Source organism: Scyliorhinus torazame, chromosome 14, assembly GCF_047496885.1.
Source record: "Scyliorhinus torazame isolate Kashiwa2021f chromosome 14, sScyTor2.1, whole genome shotgun sequence".
Taxonomy (NCBI): Eukaryota; Metazoa; Chordata; class Chondrichthyes; order Carcharhiniformes; family Scyliorhinidae; genus Scyliorhinus; species Scyliorhinus torazame.
This window is the reverse complement of record NC_092720.1, coordinates 128952547-128977488: the sequence shown is the minus strand read 5'-3', so window position 1 is coordinate 128977488 and position 24942 is coordinate 128952547. Positions and strand designations below refer to the sequence as shown.

Genomic DNA, 24942 nt, shown 5'->3' with positions numbered 1-24942 from the left:
AAAAAGAAAATTTAGAGTACCCAATTCATTTTTTCCAATTAAGGGGCAATTTAGCGTGGCCAGTCCACCTACCCTGCACATCTTTGGGTTGTGGGGGCAAAACCCACGCAGACACGGGGAGAATGTGCAAACTCCACACGGACAGTGACCCAGAGCCAGGATCGAACCTGGACTTCGGCGCCGTGAGGCAGCAGTGCTAACCACTGTGCCACCGTGCTGCGCCAGGAAAGGTTGGTTTTAAGAAGAAACCGACACTCTTGAAAACCAGAGAAGATTTTCCCAACAATGTGATGGACGACGAATCTATGTCAGAATCAATGTCAGCTGCCGTGTCAGACAGTTCAGCAGTTCCTCAGCATGAGAACATTGAATCTACAAGTTCTGAGCAGCAAGGGCAAATTGTGAGAAGATCAACCAGAGTTAGAAGACAACCTGATCGATTCAATTTGTAGTTGTATATAGTATAAATGTATACTATAAATTTATACTATTCTATTTATACGTACTATGCTTGCTGTTTTTGCGTGTGTGTGTGTATATCTATATATATATTTGTTAAACCAGTTTTTAAAATTAAAAAAAAATAATGCTGTTAGACTCACAGGCTCATGATATCACATGTAAATGTACTGATGATAATGTATTAATTTATTCCTTCAAAGGAAAGGGGATGTAATGATATCATGGTTGTGTTGTAATTCACTGACTGACCACTAAGAGTCTCATTAGTATATAAGTGAATGTTAGAGTCAGGTGACCTCAAACTGACTATGGAGCTGGGAGAGATGTGGCTTGTGCATGTTAATGCTGTTATTCATTTGTTGTTTTGTATATAGCTGACCCACAGTTAATATTAATAAATTGTTTAAAGCTTTAGCAACAAGTGTTCTTGTAATATAAATCAGACCATCCGACAAGAACATCGCAGAATGTAGTAGAGATTAGGTGAAGAGATCTAAAAGAATCCCATAGCTCTGAACTGTTTTCCTCCAGTCCATCGTTAGCAATAATTATCCAGCTGTGCATGTTTATTTTACTGCAGTTTTACTTTACAGATTCATTTGAAGTGAGAGAGAGGAGATTATGTCTCTGGGCACGATCCTCTTGCCATGTTGCGCAGGCAAGCTCTTGTCAGCTCGCCTCGGTGCCGCGTGGCCGGTGAAAGCCGAGAGACCCGGGGGTCTACCCGGCTCGTAACATCTCACGGGATTCATCACATTCTCGGGAGATGTTGCAAGGGGAATCCTACCCACAATGGGCGGGATCACCTTTTAGCAAATCTGCATTATAGAGCGAGACAGTTGCATGCCCATGAAGGTATGGCCACCAATTCAAATCGGGGACGTGCAAGAGGCAAGAATTGGAGGAGTGGATAGGTCTCGGAAAGTCGTGGAGCTGGAAAAGGTTGCAGAGAGAGAGAGAGGAATGAGGCCATAGAGGGATTTGAAAACAGGAATTTTAAAATGCTTGACTGGCTGCTAAGGGTGATAGGGGACCACGACTTGGTGCGATTAAGAACATCAGATGAGCTCAAGTATACAAAAGGTAGAAAGTAGGAGGCTATTGGAATAGCCCAAAATTAAACCCCATTAAATGACCATGACATCTATAGTTTAACATAAAAACCTAACTGGTACAATGATTTGAAGAGTGCCCCTACCTGGCCTGACTTGCAGCTTGGTCCAACCCAACACAGTGACATTAACTTCCACTGCCCTCTGACATAACTACACAAACCATTCAGGTGTAATACCATTGCTTATAGGATAAAATAAACAAACTTGCCTGTGTCACCCAATCCTGAGGACAACTTTAGACAAACCAGTGTGTATCAGTGCCAGTCACTAGCCCAGGTAAATGGGGAGGGTTACCAGCAGGAAAGGCATCTGGTTGATATGAATTGAGATGGAGAAGTGTGATCAACCAGCATTATGCGATCTCATGTAACATGGTGTTACAAACAGGGATGAAGGACAACTGAACCCCCGTTCTTTTCCTTTCCTTTACTATCTGTAATCAGTGTGGTATTTTTAAAAAGGAAGAGATGTATATTTCATAACCTCGGAGAGTGCAGACAATATGAATATCCAGCAGCAAGCTTTTCATGGGTGGATAAAGAGGATTATTTATTGAAATGTTCACCCCAAAATCTAACACTACGCCAGATATTCACCGAGTCTCTCTCACACACACACACACACGTGCGGAAAATACGGTTAAAGAGAGTAGTGCACTTTTTTAAATGCTAAAAACAAAAGAATCGTTTGTAATGCACATGATTAGCTCATCTTGGGAAACATACGTGAAAAAGTGGCTTTCACCCCTCAAATATAGTTAGATGAATTCAGTAGCTAAAGTTGTATACCAGAGCTGTTGCAAGATTCTCTTTTTTAAAAAAATATTTTGATTCAGGTATTTGCAAGATTTTGTAATAATAACAATAACGGCGACATAAACATGGTACAATAAACATTTCCACCCCCATCACAATCTTCTCACACCCCAACCACAAAACAACAGTCTGGCCCTCTCCCCCCCCCACCTTTGGAATTCTGCTTCTGCTGACATTTTAATTTTCCCCGAGAAAGTCGACGAACAGCTGCCTCTTAAGGTGAACTTTATTTTCACGAGACTGAAAAACCCAGCCATGGCACTAACCCAGGTCTCTACACTCGTAGGTTTTGAGTCCCTCCACATTAATAAGGTCCGTCTCCGGGCTACCAGGGAGGCAAAGGCCAGGACGTCGGCCTCTTTTGCCCCCTGAACTCCCGGCTCTTCCGACACTCCAAAGATCGCCACCTCCGGACTCAGCACCACCCGTGTTTTGAGTATCGTGGATATTGCCTCAGCGAAACCCTGCCAAAACCCTCGAAGCTTCGGGAATACCTAAAACATGTGGACATGATTTGCTGGGCTTCCCGCGCACCTCGCACACCTGTCCTCTAACCTGAAAAACTTGCTCATCCGGGCCACCGTCATGTGTGCCCGGAGGACTACCTGGCACATGATGAGGATGCATGAACCCTGCTTAGGGCATCCGCCCATAGACCCGCCTCTATCTCTCCTCCTAGCTCGTCCTCCCACTTCCCCTGAAGCTCCTCCACTGGAGTTTCCTCCGCCTGGTAAATATCTGATACCTTCCCCTCTCCCACCCAGGTACTGGAAACTACTCTGTCCTGTATCTCCATTGGCGGCAGCAGCGGGAAGGCCGGAACCTGCCTTCTCAAGAAGTCTCGCACCTGCAGATACCTAAACCCGTTCCCTGCTGGCAATTCAAATTTATCCTCCAAGGCTTTCATGCTGGCGAAGCTCCCGTCTATAAATAGATCCCCCATCCTCCTAATTCCTGCCCTTTGCCATCTCCGGAACCCAACATCCAGCCTACCCGGTACAAACCGATGATTATTATAGATCGGGGTCCAAACCGATGCTCCCTCCACCCTGTTATATCTCCTCCATTGTCCCCAGATTCTCAGAGCCGCCATCACCACCGGATTTGTGCCGTATCGGGCCAGCGAAAACAGAAGGGGTGCCGTTATCAGTGTTCCCAAACGTGTGTCTTAAATGACCCCGCCTCCATCTGCTCCCACACCGACCGCTCCCCCACTACCCACTTTCTAATCATGGCTATATTAGCCGCCCAGTAGTAATTGCAGAAGTTCGGCAGCATCAACCCACCCTCCCCCCCGACTACGCTCTAGCAACACTTTCTTCACTCACGGGGTTTTACCCGCCCACACAAAGCCCAAAATAACCTTATCCACCTGCTTGAAAAAGACCCTTGGGATGAAGATGGGGAGGCACTGAAAGACAAACAGAAATATGGGGAGGACCGTCATTTTTACAGTCTGTACCCTCCCCGCCAGTGATAGCGGGAACATGTCCCATCTCTTAAAGTCCCCTTTCATTTGTTCTACGAGCCGGGATAGGTTTAACTTGTGCAGTGCCTCTCATTCCCGGGCCACCTGGATTCCCAGATACCGAAAGCTCCTTCCTACCATTCTAAACGGCAGCTCTCCCAGACTCTTTTCCTGCCCTCTTGCCTGGATCGCGAACATCTCGCTTTTCCCCAGGTTCAATTTATATCCCGAAAAATTACCAAATTCCCCGAGGATCCGCATAACTTCCCCCATCCCTTCCAACGGGTCTGAAATATACAAGAGCAGGTCATCTGCGTAAAACGAGACCCGGTGCTCACATTCAGTGGAGAAATTGGCCTGTATGACTCGCATTGCTTCTTCTCCCATTTCAGGATCAACAAAATCAAGGCCTGCGACATTGTTGGGAGGAGGACTCCCTTCTCTCTTGCTTCATTAAATGTCCTCACCAGCAGTGGGCTCAATATCTCTGAAAACGTCTTATAGAATTCCACCAGGTAGCTGTCCAGCCCCGGGGCCTTTCCCGACTGCATGCCTTCCAGCCCCTCAACTATTTCCTCAATTTCAATTGGGGCTCCCAGCCCTTCCACCAGATCCTCATCCACCCTCGCGCACCTCAACTGACCCAAACACTGCCTCATCCCCTCCACCCCAGCCGGGGGTTCCGACTCATACAATTTGATGTAAAAGTCCTTAAACACCTCATTCATCCCCACTGGGTCCAGGACCATATTCCCACCTCTACTCTTTACTCTCCCTATTTCCCTGGCTGCCTCCCTTTTTCTGAGCTGGTGCGCTAACATTCTGCTAGCCTTTTCCCCATACTCATAAATCACCCCCCTTGCCTTCCCCAGCTGTTCCACCGCTTTCCCTGTAGTCAACAGCCCAAACCCCGCCTGTAACCTCTGCCGCTCCCTCAGTAGCCCTGCGTCCGGGGCCTCCGAGTATCTCCTGTCCACCTGGAGTATCTCCTCAACTAACCTATCCCTCTCAGCCCGTTCCGCCTTTTCTCTGTGGGCCCGTATCGAGATTAATTCCCCTCTTACCACTGCCTTCAAAGCTTCCCAAACCATTGCTGCAAAGACCTCCCCGTATCATTTGTTTCCAGGTAGTTTTGGATGAATTTGTCCACCTGCCCACAGATCGCTTTGTCCGCTAACAACCCCACATCCAGCCTCCATAGCGGGCGTTGTCCTCTCTCCAAGCTAACCCGTAGATCCACCCAATGTGGGGCATGATCGACACAGCGATTGCCAAGTACTCAGTATCCACCACCCCGGTATTAGAGCCCTGCTCAGAACAAAAAAGTCGATGCGAGAGTATACCTTGTGGACATGGGAGAAAAAGGAAAACTCCTTCGCCCTTGGCCGTGCAAACCTCCATGGGTTTACTCCCCCCATCTGTTCCATAAACCCCTTCAATTCCTTTGCCGCGGCTGGCACCCTCCCTGTCCTGGATTTTGACCGGTCCAATTCCGGATCAATGACTGTATTAAAATCTCCCCCAATGATCAAGTTGTGTGACTCTAAGTCTGGGATCTTACCTAACACCCGCCTCATAAATTCCTCATCGTCCCAATTCGGAGCATATACGTTCACGGGTACCAGCCGAACCCTTTCCAACTTCCCACTCACCATTATGTACCTACCCCCCTTGTCTGACACCATTCTCCCTGCCTCGAATGCCACTTGTTTATTGATCAAGATCGCTACACTCCTGGTCTTTGAGTCCAGCCGTGAGTGGAATACTTGGCCAACCCACCCCTTTCTCAATCTCGTCTGGTCTATAACCTTTAGGTGTGTCTCTTGTAGCATTGCCACGTCCGCCTTCAGCTCCCTCAAATCCGCGAACACGCGAGCCCACTTGACTGGCCCATTCAACCCTCTGAGTTCCATGTAATCAGCCTGGTTGGGGGCCTCCCGCCAACCCCCCCCCCCCCCCCCCCCCCCCAGCCGACTAGCCATCACACTTTTTAGGACAGCCTCCAGCTCGCGCCCCGGCCTCCTTGAGCATCCCCCTCTGGCATTCGCCGTCCCCGACCTCCCGTTTGTCCCCTAGTAACAGTTCCTCCCCTGTCAGCAAAGCAGCTCGCCTCCTCCCCCGCTGCCCCCCTCCCCCCCCCCGGTAACAGAACTAGAAACCCAACTCCCCATATCAAGCTCCAGCTTAACACCTGCTCGCCCCCCACTGTGCTACCGTGAGTCAGCTGACCCAAGCTGACTTGATAGCTCCCACCCATGGCACCAAACAGTCTGTCCCCCCATTGTTCTCTCCCCTCTCCCCCCAATTGGACAAACATATTCAAAGCATCACATTCCCCAGTAAACAAACATCAGAAAAAACAGTGAAAAAACAGCCACAGAATCCGCGCCCCCCCCCCCCCCCCCGCCACCTCCAACCAGCTCCCAGTAAGACAAAGTTAACTTTAGCCATCGAAACAGCCCCTTATTACACATAACACTACTTACTCAAACCAGCACAGAAGTGATTTTCAACAAATCGCCACTACAGTACTCTCCAAGGATTCAATGTCTTTAATTCACCTCCAGTCTTTTTCCCTTGATGAAAGTCCATATATCGTTCTGGTGTTTCGAAATAAAAATCCCGTTCCACATATGTGACCCACAGACAGGCCGGGTACAACATCCCGAACTTCACCCCCTTCTTAAAGAGGGCCGTTTTTGCCCGATTAAACCCAGCTCGCCTCTTGGCCAAATCCGCGCCCAGGTCTTGATAAATGCGCTGCTCACAATTCTCCCACTTGCTGCTCCGTTCTTTCTTGGCCCACCGCAGAAACGTGTCCCTTGTCCAGGAATCGGTGCAAACGTACCACCATCGCCCTCGGCGGCTCTTTCGCTCGGGGCTTCTTCGCGAGGGCTCTGTGCTCTCTATCCACTTCCAGGGGCCGAGGGAATGCCTCAGCCCCATCAACTTCTCCAGCATGTTCGTCACATAGGCCCTCGCAACCGATCCCTCACTGCCTTCAGGGAGGCTGACGATTCTCAGATTCTGCCTCCTGGACCTGTTCTCCAGGTCCTCCAGCTTCTCCTGCATTCTTTTCTAGCATCATCTCCACCTTGATCTCCAGCACGATTAGGTATTCCTCGTGCTCGGACACCTTTTTCTCCACCTCCTGGATCGCACGTCCATGGGTCTCTTGATCAGAGCCTTGATCGGGTCCAGCGTGTCCTTCTTAAGCTTGGCAAAGCAATCTTCAAAAACCTTCACCAGCTGCTCCGTCGACCACTGTGCCGTCTCCCCGCGGCCCTGCTGCTCCGCCATGCTTTCCCACGTTACCAGCTCTGCTCGCGTCTTCCTTGTAGAACTTTGTCTTCTCACACGACCACTACTGGTCCAATTCTCCATACACTGGAGGGGGATTTCTCCTCACTGTCTCACTCTTCACCGATTTATCCAATAAAATCCAGAAACAAATGGGGGAAAAGGTCCAAAAGTCCATCACAGGCAGGAGCTATCAAATGTGCGACCTACTCCTCCATGGCCGCCACCGGAAGTCGCAAGATTCTCTTGAAGGGATGAACTTTCTGAAGGTCACAGAGTTAGTTACTTGTAGTGTTGATACCAGGAGCTGCTTTGATCCTAAGTTCTGGAGTTTGCTCCCTGCACTGCTCAGCCTCTCTGCCTCACTTTCGATCCCTGAGATGCTCTTTATAACCATCTCTTTGACCAACCTTTTGCTCCTCTGCCCCAATATTGGCGTGTGCAGCTCGATGGTAGATTTTGTTTTGTAAAGCACCTCGAGGCATTTTGATATTTTAAAGGTGTTGGTGATGGTGCTGCCAGATGTGTTGAATTCAATTTGAACTCATGACCTCTGGAGGAACTCAGTGCGCTGGATCTAACACTTTTACAAGTAGACAGCAGTGCAAAGAGGGGATTTTCTTTCCTCTTTCATGGGATGTGGGTGTTGCTGGCTGAGTCAGCATTTGTTCCCCATGCCTAACTGTCCTTGAACTGAGTGTCTTGCTCAGCCATTTCAGGGGGCAGTTAAGCACATTGCATGTGGGGCTGGAGTCACCTGTAGGCCAGACCAGGTAAGGGTGGCAGATTTCCTTCCCGAATGGGACATTAGTGAACCAGATGGGTTTATACAACAATCGATGATAGTTTACATTACTGAGACTGGCTTTCAATTCCATGGATTTGAACCCATGTCCTCAAAGTATTATCTTAGGCTACTGGATTACTGACCCAGTGACAGTGCCACTACGCCACTGTCTACCCATGGGGGAGATGAGTGGGGAGCTATATTGGTTTATAATCCAAAGTTTCTAGTAATCTGACTAGTAAAGTCCAGTCACTTTAAAGGACATGGACTATTCATGTTGTTATATTGCCTGGGTTAGGGAAGACAAATGGTCCCAGCTGCAGTGTCTGTGCATGTGGCTGTAATGGTATGGGTTGAATTGGAGTCAACTCAGAGCTAGATTTTTCCAATCCTGTGACTTGGTGAAACATCTTTGATGTAACGGGGCTTCCTACTGCCATAACAACACATGCAGACCCTGGCCACGGACCTATTAGCAGTTTGGCCTGGATTCTCCACCTTGCAATGCTGGCAACGGGGTTCCTGATGTGGCAGAGAATGGGGTGCCCAGAGGAAATTGGGATCGGTGCCAGGTGCCGGTGGGCACTGATCCGTTTGCGATGGCCCTGCGCCGCCGCCGCTCCCCCCCCCCCCCGCTGGCAGCAGGATCAGGGTTTGTGCCTGCGTACCAGTGGGAGCTTGCAAATGGATGCAAATTAATCCATACTTAATAGTGAATGCCCACGTGATTCTCTGGTTCTTTGGGCCGGGAATCACATGGGCAAGGATCAATGGGATTTACCAGCATGACCCTGATGTGGTGGACCTGGTGGTGGGCAAAGAGGGTACCTCCTTAAGGGAGTTGACCACAAAGTCAACGGTAGCACATGTGACTAGCACTGTGGCTTCACAGCGCCAGGGCCCCTGCTCGGTCACTGTCTGTGCGGAGTCTGCATGTTCTCCCCGTGTGTGCGTGGGTTTCCTCCGGGTGCTCCGGTTTCCTCCCACAGTCCAAAGACGTGCAGGTTAGGTGGATTGGCCATGATAAATTGCCCTTAGTGTCCAAAAAGGTTAGGAAGGGTTATTGGGTTATGGGGATAGAGTGGAAGTGTGGGCTTAAGTGGGTCGGTGCAGACTCGATGGGCCAAATGGCCTCCTTCTGCACTGTATGTTCTATGTTCAAAGTCCATCCGAGGGCCATCCTCCCGTGCACAATGCACCACCTGCCCACCCCTCTGTTATGGGTCAGGGTTTAGAGAACCCCAAAGTGTATCATGGAGTTCACCTGACCCACAACTTTTAATAGATTGTGGTATGGGGAGCACACGGCTCACTCTACAGGTGTGGTACAGCAGACATGGACCAGTGTTTTTTTAAAAAACAAAACAATGTTTATTCTATGAACTCAAGTTAACCTTTTTAAAACAAAGTGAATATCTTAGCAACCAGTAAATCAAATACACCCCCCAAAGAATACAACACTAAGTAATCTGTATGCTGTCCTTTTAACATCCAAAAGACTTAACAAACCTTCAAACAGGAGCACATTAGGGTTTACATTCAAGTCTGAAAACATTTATAATTCTTCTGAATTCACCAAATGATCCATAGATAGTCTTTGGATGGCAGAGATCACAGCAGTGCAGCTAACTTTTAACTTCAGATTCAGCTCACTGAAAAACACAGACACACCCAAGCTCTTTCTCAAACTGAAACTAAAAAGCAGAAGTAGAGCTCAGCTCCACCCACACTCTGACATCACTCCAGTAACATGAGCAGCTCCATTTCTTAAAGGTACATTTCTTAAACACCCATTTCTTAAAGGGTACTCTCACATGACACCTCCCCTGCCAGAACCTCTCAGAAACACCAGATACCTCCACATACCCCCTAGATAGAGATACCCCCTGAATATTGGGACCCTCCCACAAAGACCCCCATGGTAGGAGGACCCCCCTCGAGACCACCTAAATAGGGGGACCCCTGAGACCCCCTGAAAAGGGGGAACCCCCAAGAGACCTCCTAAATAAAGATGCCCCACAGACCCTCTACCTAAATGGACCTCCCCAGAGACCCCATAACTAAAGGACGCCCCCCCACAGAGTCCCTCTATATAAAGGAACCCCCACACAGACCCCCTAAGTAAAGGGAGCCCCCAGAATCCCACTAACTAAAGGGACCCCACAGAGACCCCTAAATAAAGAAACCTCCTGCAGAGATACCCTAAACAAAGGGTATGCCCGCAGAGACCCCCTAACTCCCAAACAGATGGGAACACCACCTAACTAAAGGGACCCTCCCCATAAAGACTTCCTAACTAAAGGAACAACCCCACAGACACCCCCACCACCCCCAGAAAAGAGACCCCTGTCTGGAAGCTAGAGAGCAGTCAAGACAGGGGCAGTGAAAAAAAGTATTGTTATAACACTCACCTGGGCATACATCTGCTGGCTCAGACAGAGGAAGCACCACGTGTCCAATCATCAACCACTTCAAAGAGAGTTAAGTGCATTCCAATCATCCCCCTTCATGCTTGAGTGATTTTGAAGTGCTGAGCTGGAGATTGACAGCACTTAACTCTTTTCAAAGTGGTTGATGTTTGTAAATATTGTGGTCACTCGTCCATGAAGGGAGACGAATGAAGCAATGCTCATATCTGTGTTTGTGGAAGCTGTCACTCACAGCCCAGTAAGAGAAATGAATGAATGGCTTGCAGCTAAAGGATCTGAGGGGTTTAAACACACGTCGGTGCTTTCTCTTTCCAGGAATGGATACCTGATGCTTCCTCTGTCTGAGCCAGCAGGTGTATGCCCAGGTGAGTGTTACAACAGTAGTTATTTTCACTGGCCCTGTCTGGATTGCTCTCTAACTTCCAGAGAGGAATCTCTTTACTGCGAGGGGAGGGGGCGGGGGGGTTCTGTGGGGATGTTCCTTTAATTAGGGGGTCTCTGGGGGGGGGGGGTCCCTTTAGTTAGAGGGTATCGGGGGTGTTCCCATTACTTCAGGAGTCCATGGGGGTTTCTTTATTTAGGGGTCTCCTGAAGGATCCCCTTATTCAGGGGGCCTTGTGGGGTGTTCGTTCAGTTAGGGGTCTCTGGGGGGGTTCCATTTAGTTCGGGCATCTGTGGGGATTCCCTTTTTTGGGGGAGGTCTTTGGGGGGGTTCCCCTATTCAGGGGGTCTCTGTGATGGGATCCGTTAGTTAGAGGGTATCTGGGACGGGGTCCATGTAGTTAGGGGGATTCTGGGAGTGTCCCCCTATTCAGAGGGCCTCTGGCAGGTGGGCAAAAAGATCACCCTATACTTGAGGGAAAATATGGGGGGTGGCAGACTGATTCGTGATGCGGGGGTGGGGGGGGGCATGGGCAGCCTCTTTGCAATGCGGGGGTGCTGGGGGGCTGCTATGCAGTGAGGGGGGCAGTGGCCAGCCATGGGACATTGCTTTTTTTTAAAGGGAAATTTAGTGTGGCCAATCCACCTGCCCTGCACATCTTTGGGTTGAGGCGTGAGACCCACGCATACACGGGGAGAATGTGCAAACTCCTTATGGACAGTGACCCGGGGCCGGGATCGAACCCAGGTCCTCAGCGTAGTAAGGCAACAATGCCAACCACTGCGCCACCGTGCCATACGTGGGACATTGCTATCGGGCTGCCCGTTTAAAATGGGAGCCCAATAGTGGGATTCCCTTGGGAATCGCTTGTATTCCTCGGCATGCATAAATTTGCAAGGCAAGGATAGTGAATTGCTTCCTGATCAGAGCGAAAATCAGTTCCAATTCCCCTCCTGCGGGAGAACATCGGGTGAATTCTCCGCCGGTAGTATTCTCCGTTCCGCTGGCAGCGCACCCCCACCTATGGGTTTCCCGGTGGTATGGGGTGGCCACAATGGGAAATCCCATTGGTCGGAAACGGAGAATCCCACTGCCGGTGACGGCATGCTGCCGAGGAACACGTAGCTGGGTAGGCGAACAATTCACCTCAGAGACTCCCAAACAGAGAATCCCGCCATTATAAGGTGGATTTCTCACCTCTCCTTTGCCTGGGGTTGGAGGTGGGTGGTCAGTCCAGAATGGGGACAGGAGGGAGGGGTAGAAAGACAAGAACGTAGAAAGGGAGAGAAATTTAACAACACGTGACCTCAGCTTATCCTTGTGCAATGATGCCAGGAGCCTGTGAAATGAGAGTTATGTTTTTTTTTAATATTAATTTTCTTCTGTGTTACCAGTCAATGCCAGTGGCCAAGATTCCAATGGTACACGTAACAGGAAATATGTTTCAGGACTTAGTTCCCTTATTTGCAATTTCTCACGTATAGGCAAGCATGTTGTATGGCACTGGGTGTGGCTCAAAAGAAAGAAGGAACATGGAGAAAGCGAGCTTACGTAGCTGTTTCGCTCCTATCTGAAGTCCACAATTGGTGAGCAGAGAGCAACAAATCCCAGCTTCAAAGCCAAGGCACACAGATTGAGAATGGCAGCTTAATTTAGTACCATAGTGCAATGGTTTGCCACTGGCATATTGCAACATCTTGTGCCATTATCATCATTACAATGCTGAGTCAATAACCATGACATACCTGCCTTTGGGCAGGAATGATAGAGCTTGTAATGCCATTCCTTTCCAGCTGTCATCAGCTGCCACTCCTTCTTGACTCAGTTTTTCGGATTAAATGGCTTACCAGTGTGCCAGCCAGTTGGGACTGCGCGCCATAGAGGACAGACACTTCATCAGTGGAGTGAGCTGAGAGAGGTCCAGGCAATAGCAGAGCAGGAGACAATGAATGGCACTTGGCACTGCTGCCATTCTGTACACACAGCCCGTTTGCTGTTTGGCAGAGGCAGCCTATAACCATCACACAGTCAACAATGTAGAGAACGTAGATCACAGAATCTACAGCGCAGAAGGAGGCCATTAGGCACATCGAGTCTGCACCGGCCCTTGGAAAGACCACCCTACTTAAGGCTACGCCTCCACCCAATCCCCATAACCCAGCAACCCCACCTAAGGGGCAATTTAGCATGGCCAATCCGCCTAACCTGCACATCTTTGGAGTGTGGGAGGAAACCGGAGCACCCGGAGGAAACCCATGCAGGCATGGGGAGAACATACAAACTCCACACAGTCAGTCACCCGAGGCCGGAATTGAACCCGGGTCTCTAGAGCTGTGCCACCTTGCCGCCCTTGAATTATAGTTACCTGCGAGTGTTCAATAGAGTAGACCAATTGGCATGAAAACAAATGATATATTAAGGTAAGTTCAAACGCACAAGAAAGATAAACAGATGCACCACAGAGGTTTCTAACCAATCAAGAGAAAGAATACTGATTGCTGAAAGAACTCCGCTGTAGAGAAGGCGTTTGACAATGAAGACTGGATGAGATAAACATCAAACACAGGCACAACAAAGGTAACCTTATCATGATAGCACCTGGATCAACATCACACACGCACACAATGTGAAACAGATAAAGGTTACGAGTCACTGGACCTCCTTGGAGACCTCCATCTTGTTTTATTGAGACAGACATAGTAGTCCAGAACATTGCGTAGTGACCTGAAAGAGTCTGTGGCGATTGGTGATGATTGTCCCTTTAAGGGCAACACAGCAGGAAAGGGCCACCTGGCTTGGGGACCAATTGGGACCGAGAGTGGGTAATGACCCCAGGGAGTGGAGTCCTCTATTATGCAGAAGACATCTGGGGGTCTTGGGCAGCTTATAGGCTTCTCTAGGGCAACCAGGGAGCTGCTGGTCTCTGTAGAGTTTTTCTTCTTTAGATACACAACAGGGCCGGGATTCTCCCCTACCAGGCGGGGCGGGGTGTCCCAGCAGGATGGAGTGGACAGGCATTCCAGCAGCGGGACTTCAGCCCATGGCGGGCCGGAGAATCGCCAGGGGGGGGGGGGGGCTCGCCGACTAGCGCGGCCCGTTTCCCGACCCCGCCGAATATCCGGTGCCGGAGAATTCGGCAACCACCGGGGGCGGGATTCACGCCAGCCTCCGGTGATTCTCCGACCTGGCGGGGGGGTCAGAGAATCCTGCCAGGTATTTATTAATAAATCTGCAATGTGCATCATTACAAGGTTCTTAGTATATGAGATCCTGATTCTACCTATACACATTACATATATATGGGATTGTATTGTATTATCATCACAATGACATGTTTTAATAAATAATTTGAAACAGATATTTTCAGTATTCCCTAAGCTTTGAAAGTATATTAGAGATAAAGGATGTATGAAACAATCCTACATTAACTCCACTTCAGGGCAATAGGATATATGACAACACCATTTATGGTCAACCAGCAACAGAAGCAGGAGACAATTGAGTATCAAATGGAGGATTGGTCACCTCTAAATTAGGTGGACCAATAAATATATGAACATATGAACATGGAGCAGGAATGAGCCTTTTATCCCCTCGGGCCTGCTTTTCCAATCAATAAAATGGTGGCTGATCTGATTGTTAGTTCAATTCCACATTCCCGCCCACCCCCAGTAACCTTTCATCCCCTTGCTTATCAAGAATCTCTCCAGCTCTGCCTTAAAAATATTCGAAGACTCTGCGTCCACTGTCTGTTCAGGAAGAGAGTTCCAGAGACTCATGACCCTCAGAGTAAAACTTTACCCGATCTCTGCCTTAAATGGGTGACACCTTATTTTTAAACAGTGACACCCCATTGTTCTAGATTCACCCACAAGAGGAAACACCCTCTCCACATCCACCCTGCCAATATCCCTCAGGACTTATATGTTTCAGTTACAACAGAGTCGGGATGTATGGACCATTTGAATGAATATATAGATGCACAGTCAGTGTGACTTGATAGGCCAGCGTCAATGATATGGGGAAAGATAGATCCTTCTCTGGGACCTCAGGAAAGAATTCCAGCAAGATAGTCAGACATGATTTGCCTTTAACAAGTCCATTTTGGTTCTTCTTGACTAGCCTATGCCTTTCCAAATGAATGATTACCTTGTCCCTGTTAATGGCTTCCAATAACTATCCCACCACCAACATTAGATTGACTGGCTTAAACTTTCCTGGTTTATCCCTCATCCTTACTGTGAATTGTGGTGTAACATTAGCAATCCTCCAGTCCTTTGCAGTTGTGTCTAATGAAGATTAAAAGATTGTGGCCAATACCTCTGCTATTTGCTATCTTTATGTCTTTCAGAAATCTAAGATGCGGTCCATCTGGACCAGGTGACTTACCAACTTTCAAGAATGTCGATCTTTTCCAGATATCTGTGTGTTTAACTCTGTTGTGTTGTTTCATACCTCAATTGGCTCCAGCTCTTTCCACAGACTGAGAAGTTAAATTCTCTGTCACTGATATTAGGAGTAGTCCAAGGATTTTAATCACTACATCTTCTACAAGGCTATACTGACTAAATTTTGTTAATTTCCTTTTCTGTCTGAATCAAACAGGAGTATTGAGGTTAAGTAACCTGAGTTCACAGTTTGACTGACTGATTAATCAAATTATTAAATTATGAATACTGGCAACTTTGTGAAACTGGTTATGTCATGTATGTGAACAATCTCTAGTCCACGACATGGGGCTGTCATGTAACAATTAGCACTTATGAGTTCATGAGCCACAATCAACAATTTCAACATCATCAAACATAATCGTTGAGGCAACTGGAGTTGTTTTGTGAATGTGGGAAAACAGTCGACAGCTAAGAAAGTTTAGTGGAATACAAGACTTTAATGGTGTTCAATTTAAGATTATGCCCCCAAAGCCTTGGGACATTTAAGGTAGTCCTACTTTGTCTCATTGGTTTTGTTCTATTCTTAAAGAAAAAAACAACAGTTAAATCAGAAATGAAACAGAAATTGCTGGATCCTCAGCAGGCCTGGGCTGAATCTGTGCAGAGAGAAACACAGTTATCGTTTCCAGTCTGTAATACCCTTCTACAGAACTGAAATGTAAGAATTGTATAGTTGGAGATGGGGTGGATGGGGAGTGGGGCAGGATAGAAGGTCAGAGATAGACAGAACTAAGGAGAGATTGACAAGTTGGTTGGGGAATACTCAGAAAACTGAGTGGAATAATTTTCAAAGAACACTGGAAGATTTGACCTGGTGTGTCAGGAGAAGGGAGCCTGTCAAAGAGCTGGGAGGAACTTGGGACCTAATCTGGTATTGGACACCCGTCACCCCCCAACAACCCTATGAGATCCCCGCAACACCCTGACTCCCTCCCCCCCCCCCCCCCGCCCCCACCCCAATACTACCTGACCTTCAAATACCCCCAACACTAACAACTTGACCCCCCCTCACTGACAACCTGACCCACCCCAACTGACCATCCAAACCCTCCTTGATCATCTGAACTCTCCACATACCATCCAACCCCCCCCTCACTTACCATCCGATCCCCCTCACTGAACAGCCAAAACCCCCTACTGTCCCCCCCCCACCCCCAATGACCATCTCCACACTGATCAACCACCAACCACCTGACTGCCCGAATGAACATTCGACCCCCAACCCACTCCCCAACCAACCCCCCATGGCTCCGCTGCCAACCACGTGACTCCTTCGACCAACTCCCCCATCCAACAATATCCCTCCCACCAACCCACCCAACTACCCAACCGTCTCAGTAAGCTGTGAGGTTTCTTATTGTCATATTTCAAGGAGATTTGTTCGCAGGTGAACTTGAAGTTGGAACAGGTTGGGGTCGGGTGGTGGGATGGGGGAGGGAGTCCACTATCTGGGTATCGCTATTTATCACCTTAACTTCTTGGCTGACTGGCAACTGGTTGAATGGCTTTTGGTGGCGGTCTCTCTTGTTTGACGTGGTGAGAGTTTGGGACTGCCTCTTTCTTTGCATTTGAATGACTCAGTTGATTGACCCTTTTGAATTAGTTTCAGGAAAAGGCATGGATTCACCATCAGTCTGGAAGGTTCCTTTTGTTCCCTCTTGAGGCAGCGAAGTGGTTTCAATCCACAAAAGAATTCAGGTGATGCCCATGCAACCATCTTTTGCAACCTTTCGTTCAGCTTTTTAAAATACTAACCAGAAATCCCAAAAATACTGGAACATGACAGCAGCTAAGTTCCCATAAGAATTGAAACTTCACACCTGCTTCATTGACCAAGTGTGTGAAAGGCCTTTGCTCACTGTTCTTATTCTGAAAGTTCACTTTCAAAGGTTTTGGTAAAGAAATCCAAGGGGGATATAAGAAAGAACCGTATTTGTGCTGTGAATGGCAATGAACTGGAACTCGTTGTCTTCAAGGGTGATAGAAGCGGAGATGATCAATGATTTGAAAAAGACTCTAGGAGTTCTACTTCTGTCTGGTGTTCTTTTCAAATGATTCACCTCTCTCAGTTTCCTTTTGATCTGATAAGGCCCACTAAATCTTGCTTTAAATGGTTCCTCGAATGCAGGAATGGGTATTAAAGGTGCTGGTTTGATTACCGTCTGAGGTTTCCCTATTACCTGACATGTGTGACATGTATGGCAAAATCCATATTCTTATGCAGTCCAGGCCAATAGAAATATCTTCGTATTTTTGCTCGAGTCTTCCTCATCCCTAAACAACCCCCTACTGGAACCTCATGCGCTACCCGCAAAACCTCCTTTCGATAAACTACCGGTAATACCACTTGATGAACCATTTCTGCCCATTTCTCATTTGCTTGAATATGTAAAGTTCTCCATTTCCTCATCAACACATTATTTCTAATGTAATAACATTCCCGTATATACTCAGATTCCTTTTCCGGATATGTTTTCTGGTACAACTTCTTCATCTCTCAATTTCTTTGTTGTAATTCAACCAACTTGTTTGAATTAAGATATCTGCTTCATTCACCAACTGTTCTTGCCTTTGGCTAACCATCTGATTAAACATGGTGTCAGACAATTGAATCTCAGCCTCTCAATCAGTACTCCTCAAGTCCTCTTCCTCCTGGCTCACCCTGTGGTTTTGTTATCAGGTTTCTACACAATAAGGAAACACTCCCGGATATACATTTTGCAACATCTCTGTTGTTTAACTTTCCACCAGCTCTTCAACTTCAGTAGGCTGCACTGCCATCTGTAATCCAGCTATATCATTACCCAGGATAAATTTCACTCCTGGCACTGATAGGTTCTCTATTATTCCTACTATCACTTCACTTTTCAATGGACTTTCTAACTTTACCTTACATAGTGGCACACTACTGCTCTCACCACCAACTCCACACTCTCTCACCATTGAAGACTAACTTGCTCCTGTATCCGGTAAGATCTTAATCTTCTTATCTTCTTCACCTTGTACACGAGTAAACTTTACCCTCATAAATAAAATCCTGAAAAGGTTTTGATATTTGCTCATCCACCAGCTTCTGAACTCTGTGGCACCTCTTCCACTGGGGCAATTTTCGCTGCCACTTTAATAAACCTTACTGGTTTGCCTGTTTTATCCAGTCTGTCTTCCCAGTACTTTCCGTAAGCCACCAACACTGCGACTTCACATGTCCAACTTTATTACAATGAAAACTTTCCCTGCCTCTCTACTACTATCATTGGGTTCCATTTTACTCTGAGGCAAACTCTCTTTAACGTCACAACTACACCTCCTCTGCATGGACCGACCCCCTGTGAACGTCTCATGTCCCCAGTTTCTATCCTTCGCAGACTGAAATTGATGTCGGACACTAAACTTTGCATTATGTACCAATTCAAAATAGTCAGCCATTTCAACTTGCTGGTCTTCCACATGAATTCTCACTAGTAAACCTTTCTGGGGATTCCCTGATTTGGGAAACAATGGGAATCAATGCTGGGAGGGCGGTTTGAAAAACTCTCTAAAGGACACCGCGGGGCAGCTCTTTTCTCAGTTTAAAGAGGGGAGTTTAGTAGCTCTTTTTGGGGATGGAGTGGATGTGTCTTCAGACTCGGAATACCCATGGCATTCAGGGGGTGGGAGGGGGGAATGGGGGTATGGGGGTATGGAGGGAGGATTACAGCAGCAAAGGGGGGGGGGGAAATGAATTCTCACTACTGCAGGAAGTGAACCTTTAAATTCCTCTCAATTATCTCCCGAAGGGCCTCAGACGTTTGGTTTATTTTTTAGTGCCCTTGTCCACCTCTCGCGTTTATTTAATTCTTCAAATTCTACATAGGTTTGCCTGGTTCTTCTCTTAGATCTCTAAACCTCTGTCTGTAGGCATCTGGCACTAGTTTGTAGGCACTTAATATGGCCTGCTTCACCACATCATAATCCATAGATACCTCCTCTGATAGTGAGGCAAACACATCACTAGCTCCACCTACAAGCTTTGTTTGAACCAACACAATGTGGTAAACCACTGTTGCACCTGTATTAGGTGATGTAAGATAGGACCTGTACTACAGGTTCGCCGGTAGTCCCTGCCTGCTGGCTCCGCCCAGTAGGCGGAGTATAAATATGCGTGTCCTCCATTCAGCAGCCATTTTGACAGCTGCTGTGGGAGGCCACACATCTTAGAGCAATAAAGCCTCAGTTGTATCCAACTCTAGTTTTTGTTCAATTGATCGTGCCTCACACCACTCACATGTTCTTTGGCCAGTTCAATTGTTTAGCTACTTCCTCAAAAGATATAAAGTACACTTCAACATTTTTCTCATTGATTCTTGACACGGCTTGTATATATGTAAACATGTCCCTATTAAACTTTGGACTAGGGGGTATTTCTTCTTCCCCTAAAACCTTCTCAGCTCCTGCCTTTGCCTCCAAGACTTTAAATTGTTGCTCTCCTTGAAGTGTCAGTTTCCGAAGTTCAAATTCTCTTTCTTTTTCCTCTCCTTCATTTGCCATCTCAATTTCTCTCTTTTTGCTGCATTTTTCAATTCTTTTATTCTTAATTGGATTTGAGCTAATTCTAATGGGTTACCCTCTGTTACTGATAAGTTTAAATATTGAGCTATGGTTAGTAATATCTCTACCTTCTTTCCCTCTTTTGGTAGGACGAACTGCACTTTCTCTGCCAAACTCAACGGCTTTGCTTTCAATTCACTTTGTAAATCCTCCTGAGTGATTTCCTCCATCTCCAGGACATCTTTTGCAACTGCAAGGGCCATTTCCAGTCACTCCCTCTGCAATATTTCAAACCCAGAAAGAATGCAATTGATCCACACACAATCACTGGGCTGGAGTGTCCCAAAATGGGACTGTGTCCCCACGCCGGCGTAAAAACGGTGGAGTTTTACTCCAGAGATTCCTGTAAAAACGTTGAGCTAATTCAATGACCTGCAGGGGACTAGCAGGATTCTGGAATAAATCTTGTAGCTTTTGCTAAGGATGCGGGCCCCCGCAATTCCGTTTGGTGTCCGCGCATACACACGGCGGCAGCCTCCAGCGGCCGCGCCGAGCTCCATGGCGGATTCGTCCGCGGAGCCAGACGGAAAGGTGAGACCATTGGCCGCACGCCCGAACATCTAACCGCGCTGATCTAATCCACTGCCGGGGACGGGAGAGGAGGGTGTGCCACACAATGGGAGGAGTCGAAGGAGAGGCGGGAGTGGCCGGGGTCAGCAGGAGTCAGCTGACTTGCGGAAGTACAATGTGGGGAGTAAATCAGCTAGGATGGGTCCTAGCCCGGGGGGGGGGGGGTGTTCGGGGCGGGGGAATTGAGTTGCTGCTGCTATGGTCAAGGAGGAGCTGGAGCGAGTGAGGGGGGTCGAGACGGGGGTATGCCGCTGTGGGAATTGGGCCGGGTGTGGGGTGCAGACGCGTGGCTGGCCAAGGAGGGGTCATGGCTAGTCGGCGGGGGAGGGGGCGGATAGCCCCCTGATCCGGCTGATAACCTGGAATGTAAGGGGACTGAATGGGCCGGTTGAGCGGGCCCGGGTGTTCGCGCACCTGAAGGGGCTCAAGGCGGATGTGGTTATGCTTCAGGAGACACACCTGAAGGTGGCAGACCAGGTAAGATTGAGGAAAGGGTGGGTAGGTGAGGTGTTTCACTCGGGGCTGGATGCCAAAAATCGAGGGGTGGCGATCTTGGTGGGAAAGAAGGTGTCATTTGAGGCGTCGAGCATTGTGGCAGATAATGGCGGCAGGTACATAATGGTAAGTGTTTGCAGGGAGAGAGGGTGGTACTGGTCAATGTGTATGCCCCGAACTGGGACGATACAGGTTTTATGCGGCGTATGTTGGGTCGGATCCCAGACTTGGAAGTGGGGGTCCTGATAATGGGGGGAGACTTTAACATGGTGCTGGACCCGGCATTGGATCGCTCCAGGTCTAGGACGGGTAGGAAGCCGGCGACGGCTAGAGTGCTGAGGGGGTTTATGGACCAGATGGGAGAGGTGGACTCTTGGAGATTTGCAAGGCCGGGGGCTAGGGAATTTTCATTCTTCTCACATGTCCATAAGGCTTATTCCCGAATCGACTTTTTCATCTTGAGTAGGGCGTTGATAGCGAGAGTAGAGGATACTGAGTATTCGGCAATAGCCATTTCGGACCATGCCCCGCATTGGGTGGACTTGGAGATGGGGGAGGAGAGGGACCAGCGCCCGCTGTGGCGCTTGGAGGTGGGGCTGTTGGCAGACGAGGATGTGAGCGAGCGGGTCCGAGGAAGTATAGAGAGGTACCTGGAGACCAACGACAACGGGGAGGTCCGAGTGGGGATGGTATGGGAGGCACTGAAGGCGGTGGTGAGGGGAGAGCTATCTCCATTAGGGCCCACAAGGAGCGGAGGGAGCGGGGGGAGAGGCTGGTGGGGGAGATGGTGAGGGTAGACAGGAGGTATGCGGAGGAGCCCGAGGAAGGATTGTTGAGGAAGAGGTGTAGCCTCCAGGCCAAATTCAACCTGGTGACCACCAGGAACGCGGAGGTGCAGTGGAGGAAGGCCCAGGGGGCGATTTACGAGTATGGGAAAAAGGCAAGCCGGATTGCTGGCGCATCAGCTTCGGAAGCGGGACGCAGCTAGGGAGATCGGGGGAGTTAAGGACAGGGGAGGGAGCGTGGTGCGGAGTGGAGCTGGCATCAATGGGGTCTTCAGGGACTTCTACGAGGAATTGTACCGGTCCAAGCCCCCACGGGAGGAGGGAGGGATGGGCCGCTTCCTGGACCAATTGAGGTTTCCAAAGGTGGAAGAGGGAATGGTGGCGGGATTGGGGGCCCCGATTGGGCTGGAGGAGCTGATCAAAGGGATAGGAAGCATGCAGGCGGGGAAGGCACCGGGGCCGGACGGTTTCCCGGTCGAGTTCTATAAAAAATATATGGACCTGTTGGGCCCGCTGTTAGTTAGGACCTTCAATGTGGCAAGGGAGGGGGGGGGGGGGGGGGCTTTGCCCCCGACGATGTCCCGGGCACTGATCTCCTTGATCCTGAAGCGAGACAAGGATCCCCTGCAGTGTGGGTCTTACAGACCGATTTCCTTGCTAAATGTAGATGCCAAGGTGCTGGCGAAGGTCTTAGCCACGAGGATTGAGGATTGTGTGCCGCAGATCATCAATGAAGACCAGACGGGGTTTGTGAAGGGGAGGCAGTTGAACGCGAGTGTGCGGAGGCTTTTGAACATTATCACGATGCCGGCGAGGGAGGGGGAGGCGGAGATAGTGGTGGCGATGGACGCTGAGAAAGCCTTCGATAGGGTAGAGTGGGGGTACCTGTGGGAGGTGCTGAAGCAGTTCGGGTTTGGGGAGGGGTTTGTCAGGTGGGTTAGGCGATTTTTGAGGTCCCGATGGCGAGTGTGGCCACAAACATGAGGAGGTCTGAGTGCTTTCGCTTGCACCGAGGGACGAGACAGGGGTGTCCCTTATCCCCCCCCTGCTCATCGCACTGGCGATTGAACCCCTGGCTATGGCACTGAGGGAGTCAAGGAACTGGAGGGGGTTGGTGCGTGGTGGGGAGGAGCATAGGGTGTCGCTTTATGCGGACGACCTGCTGCTGTATGTGGCGGACCCGGTGGGAGGAATGCCGGAGGTAATGAGGATTCTTAGGGAATTCGGGGACTTTTCGGGGTACAAGCTCAACATGGGGAAGAGCGAGCTGTTTGTAATTCATTCAGGGGACCAGGAGAGGGGGATTGGCGAGCTCCCACTAAAAAAGGCGGAGAGGAGCTTCAGGTATCTGGGAGTCCAGGTGGCCAGGAGCTGGGGGGCCCTGCATAGGCTTAATTTTACAAGGCTGGTGGAGCAAATGGAGGAGGAGTTCAAGAGGTGGGACACGTTGCCGCTGCCCGTGGCGTAGGGTGCAGTCAATCAAAATGACGGTGCTTCCCAAGGTTTGTGTTCCTGTTCCAGTGCCTCCCCGTGTTTATCCCGAAGACTTTTTTCAGGTGGGTTAACAGGAGTATAATGGGGTTTGTGTGGGCGCGAGGGACTCCGAGGGTGAGAAGGGTGTTCCTGGAGCGGAGTAGAGATAGGGGGGACTGGCGCTGCCCAACCTCTGTGGATACTACTGGGCCGCCAATGCGACAATGGTGCGCAAGTGGGTGGAGGGGGCTGCATGGAAGAGCCTGGAGACGGCGTCTTGTGGGTACGAGTCTGGGGGCGCTGGCAACGTCGCCGCTGCCGCTCCCTCCAAGGAGGTATACCACGAGCCCAGTGGTGGTGGCTGCCCTCAAAATTTGGGGGCAGTGGAGGCGGCACAGGGGGGGGAGTGGGAGCCTCGGTGGGGACCCCATTACGGGGGAAACCAACAGTTCGCCCCAGGAAGAACAGGTGGAGGGTTTGTGGGGTGGCACAGGGCAGGGATACGAAAGTAGGGGGACCTGTTTGTGGACGGGAAGTTCGCGAGCCTGGGTGAGCGGGAGGAGAAGTACGGGCTCCCCCTGGGGAACACCTTCAGGTACTTACAGGTAAGGGCGTTTGCCAGATGGCAGGTGGCGGAATTCCCGCGGCAATGGCCACACACAGAACAGGACAGGGTGCTCTCGGGGCGGGTGGGTGGGAGTGGGGAAGATCTCGGAAACTTACCAGGTGATGCAGGAGGAGGCCTCGGTGGTGGAGGTAAAAGATAAGTGGGAGGAGGAGTTGGGAGAGGAAATTGAGGAAGGGACGTGGGCAGACGCCCTGGGGAGGGTGAACTCTTGCTCATCGTGCGCGAGGCTCAGCCTCACACAGTTTAAGGTGCTGCACAGAGCACACATGACCGGGACAAGGATGAGTCGGTTTTTTGGGGGTGAGGACAGGTGTGTTCGGTGCTCAGGGAGCCCAGCAAACCACACCCATATGTTCTGGGCATGCCCAAGGCTGGAGGAATTTTGGAAGGGCGCAGCGAGGACGGTGTCGAGGGTGGTAGGATCCAGGGTCAAGCCGGGCTGGGGGCTCGCAATATTTGGGGTGGCAGAGGAGCCGGGAGTGCAGGAGGCGAAAGAGGCCGGATTTCTGGCCTTTGCGTCCCTGGTAGCCCGGCGAAGGATTCTTCTTCAGTGGAAAGATGCGAGGCCCCAAAGCGTGGAATCCTGGATCAACGATATGGCGGGGTTTATTAAGTTGGAGAAGGTGAAATTCACCTTGAGAGGGTCAGTACAAGGGTTCTTTATTTTTTTGTTTTTTGTTATTTACACTGGAGGGTCTGAGGGGGTGTATATACTTGTTGTATTAAGTCGGGGTGTTAATGTTAATTTATTATTTATGTACGGGGGGGGAGGGGTTATGGAGGGTTATTTTTCTGGACTGTGTTTTGTACTTAACCCTGTTGGGTTTCTTTTTCATTTTGTTATTGATATTTTATGAAAACCTTTCATAAAAATTTTTTTTTTTTTTAAAACTAACACAAAGAAAAATGGTTAAGGTTGTTGGAAGTAAAATATTTCAGTTCTGGGATGTTGCTGTAGGTGGCCCTCAGGGCAGTGCCCTAGGCCCAACTATCAATGATCTTCGCTCCACCAAAAGGTCAGAAGTGGTGGTGTCCACTGATGATTGAATAATGCTCAGCACCATTCGCAACTGCTCAAATAATGAAGCAACCCTGTTTCCCATCAACATTCAGGCTTGGCCTGATAGGTGGCAAATAATATTCATGCCACACAAATGCCAGGTAATGACCATCACAAACAAGAGAGAACTCACCT

The 24942-nt window shown here is 49.3% G+C and overlaps 1 protein-coding gene and 1 long non-coding RNA gene across 4 annotated transcripts in view; one reads left to right on the top strand and one right to left on the bottom strand.

Moving 5' to 3' along the window:
- The window catches only part of LOC140390040 (single-pass membrane and coiled-coil domain-containing protein 1-like), a 63176-nt gene extending 47960 nt beyond the window's left edge, over positions 1-15216 (bottom strand). Inside the window, exon 1 of the mRNA XM_072474892.1 lies at positions 15148-15216. The gene's annotated coding sequence lies outside the window, so the exon portion shown is untranslated. The remainder of the gene's footprint in view (positions 1-15147) is intronic.
- LOC140390041 (uncharacterized) overlaps positions 1-15451 on the top strand; it is a 130755-nt gene extending 115304 nt beyond the window's left edge. For all 3 annotated transcript variants that reach the window (XR_011934541.1, XR_011934540.1, XR_011934542.1), the window contains exons 3-4: positions 10692-10741; positions 15110-15451. This is a non-coding gene — a long non-coding RNA (uncharacterized lncRNA). The remainder of the gene's footprint in view (positions 1-10691; positions 10742-15109) is intronic.
- Positions 15452-24942: the final 9491 nt, after the last annotated feature.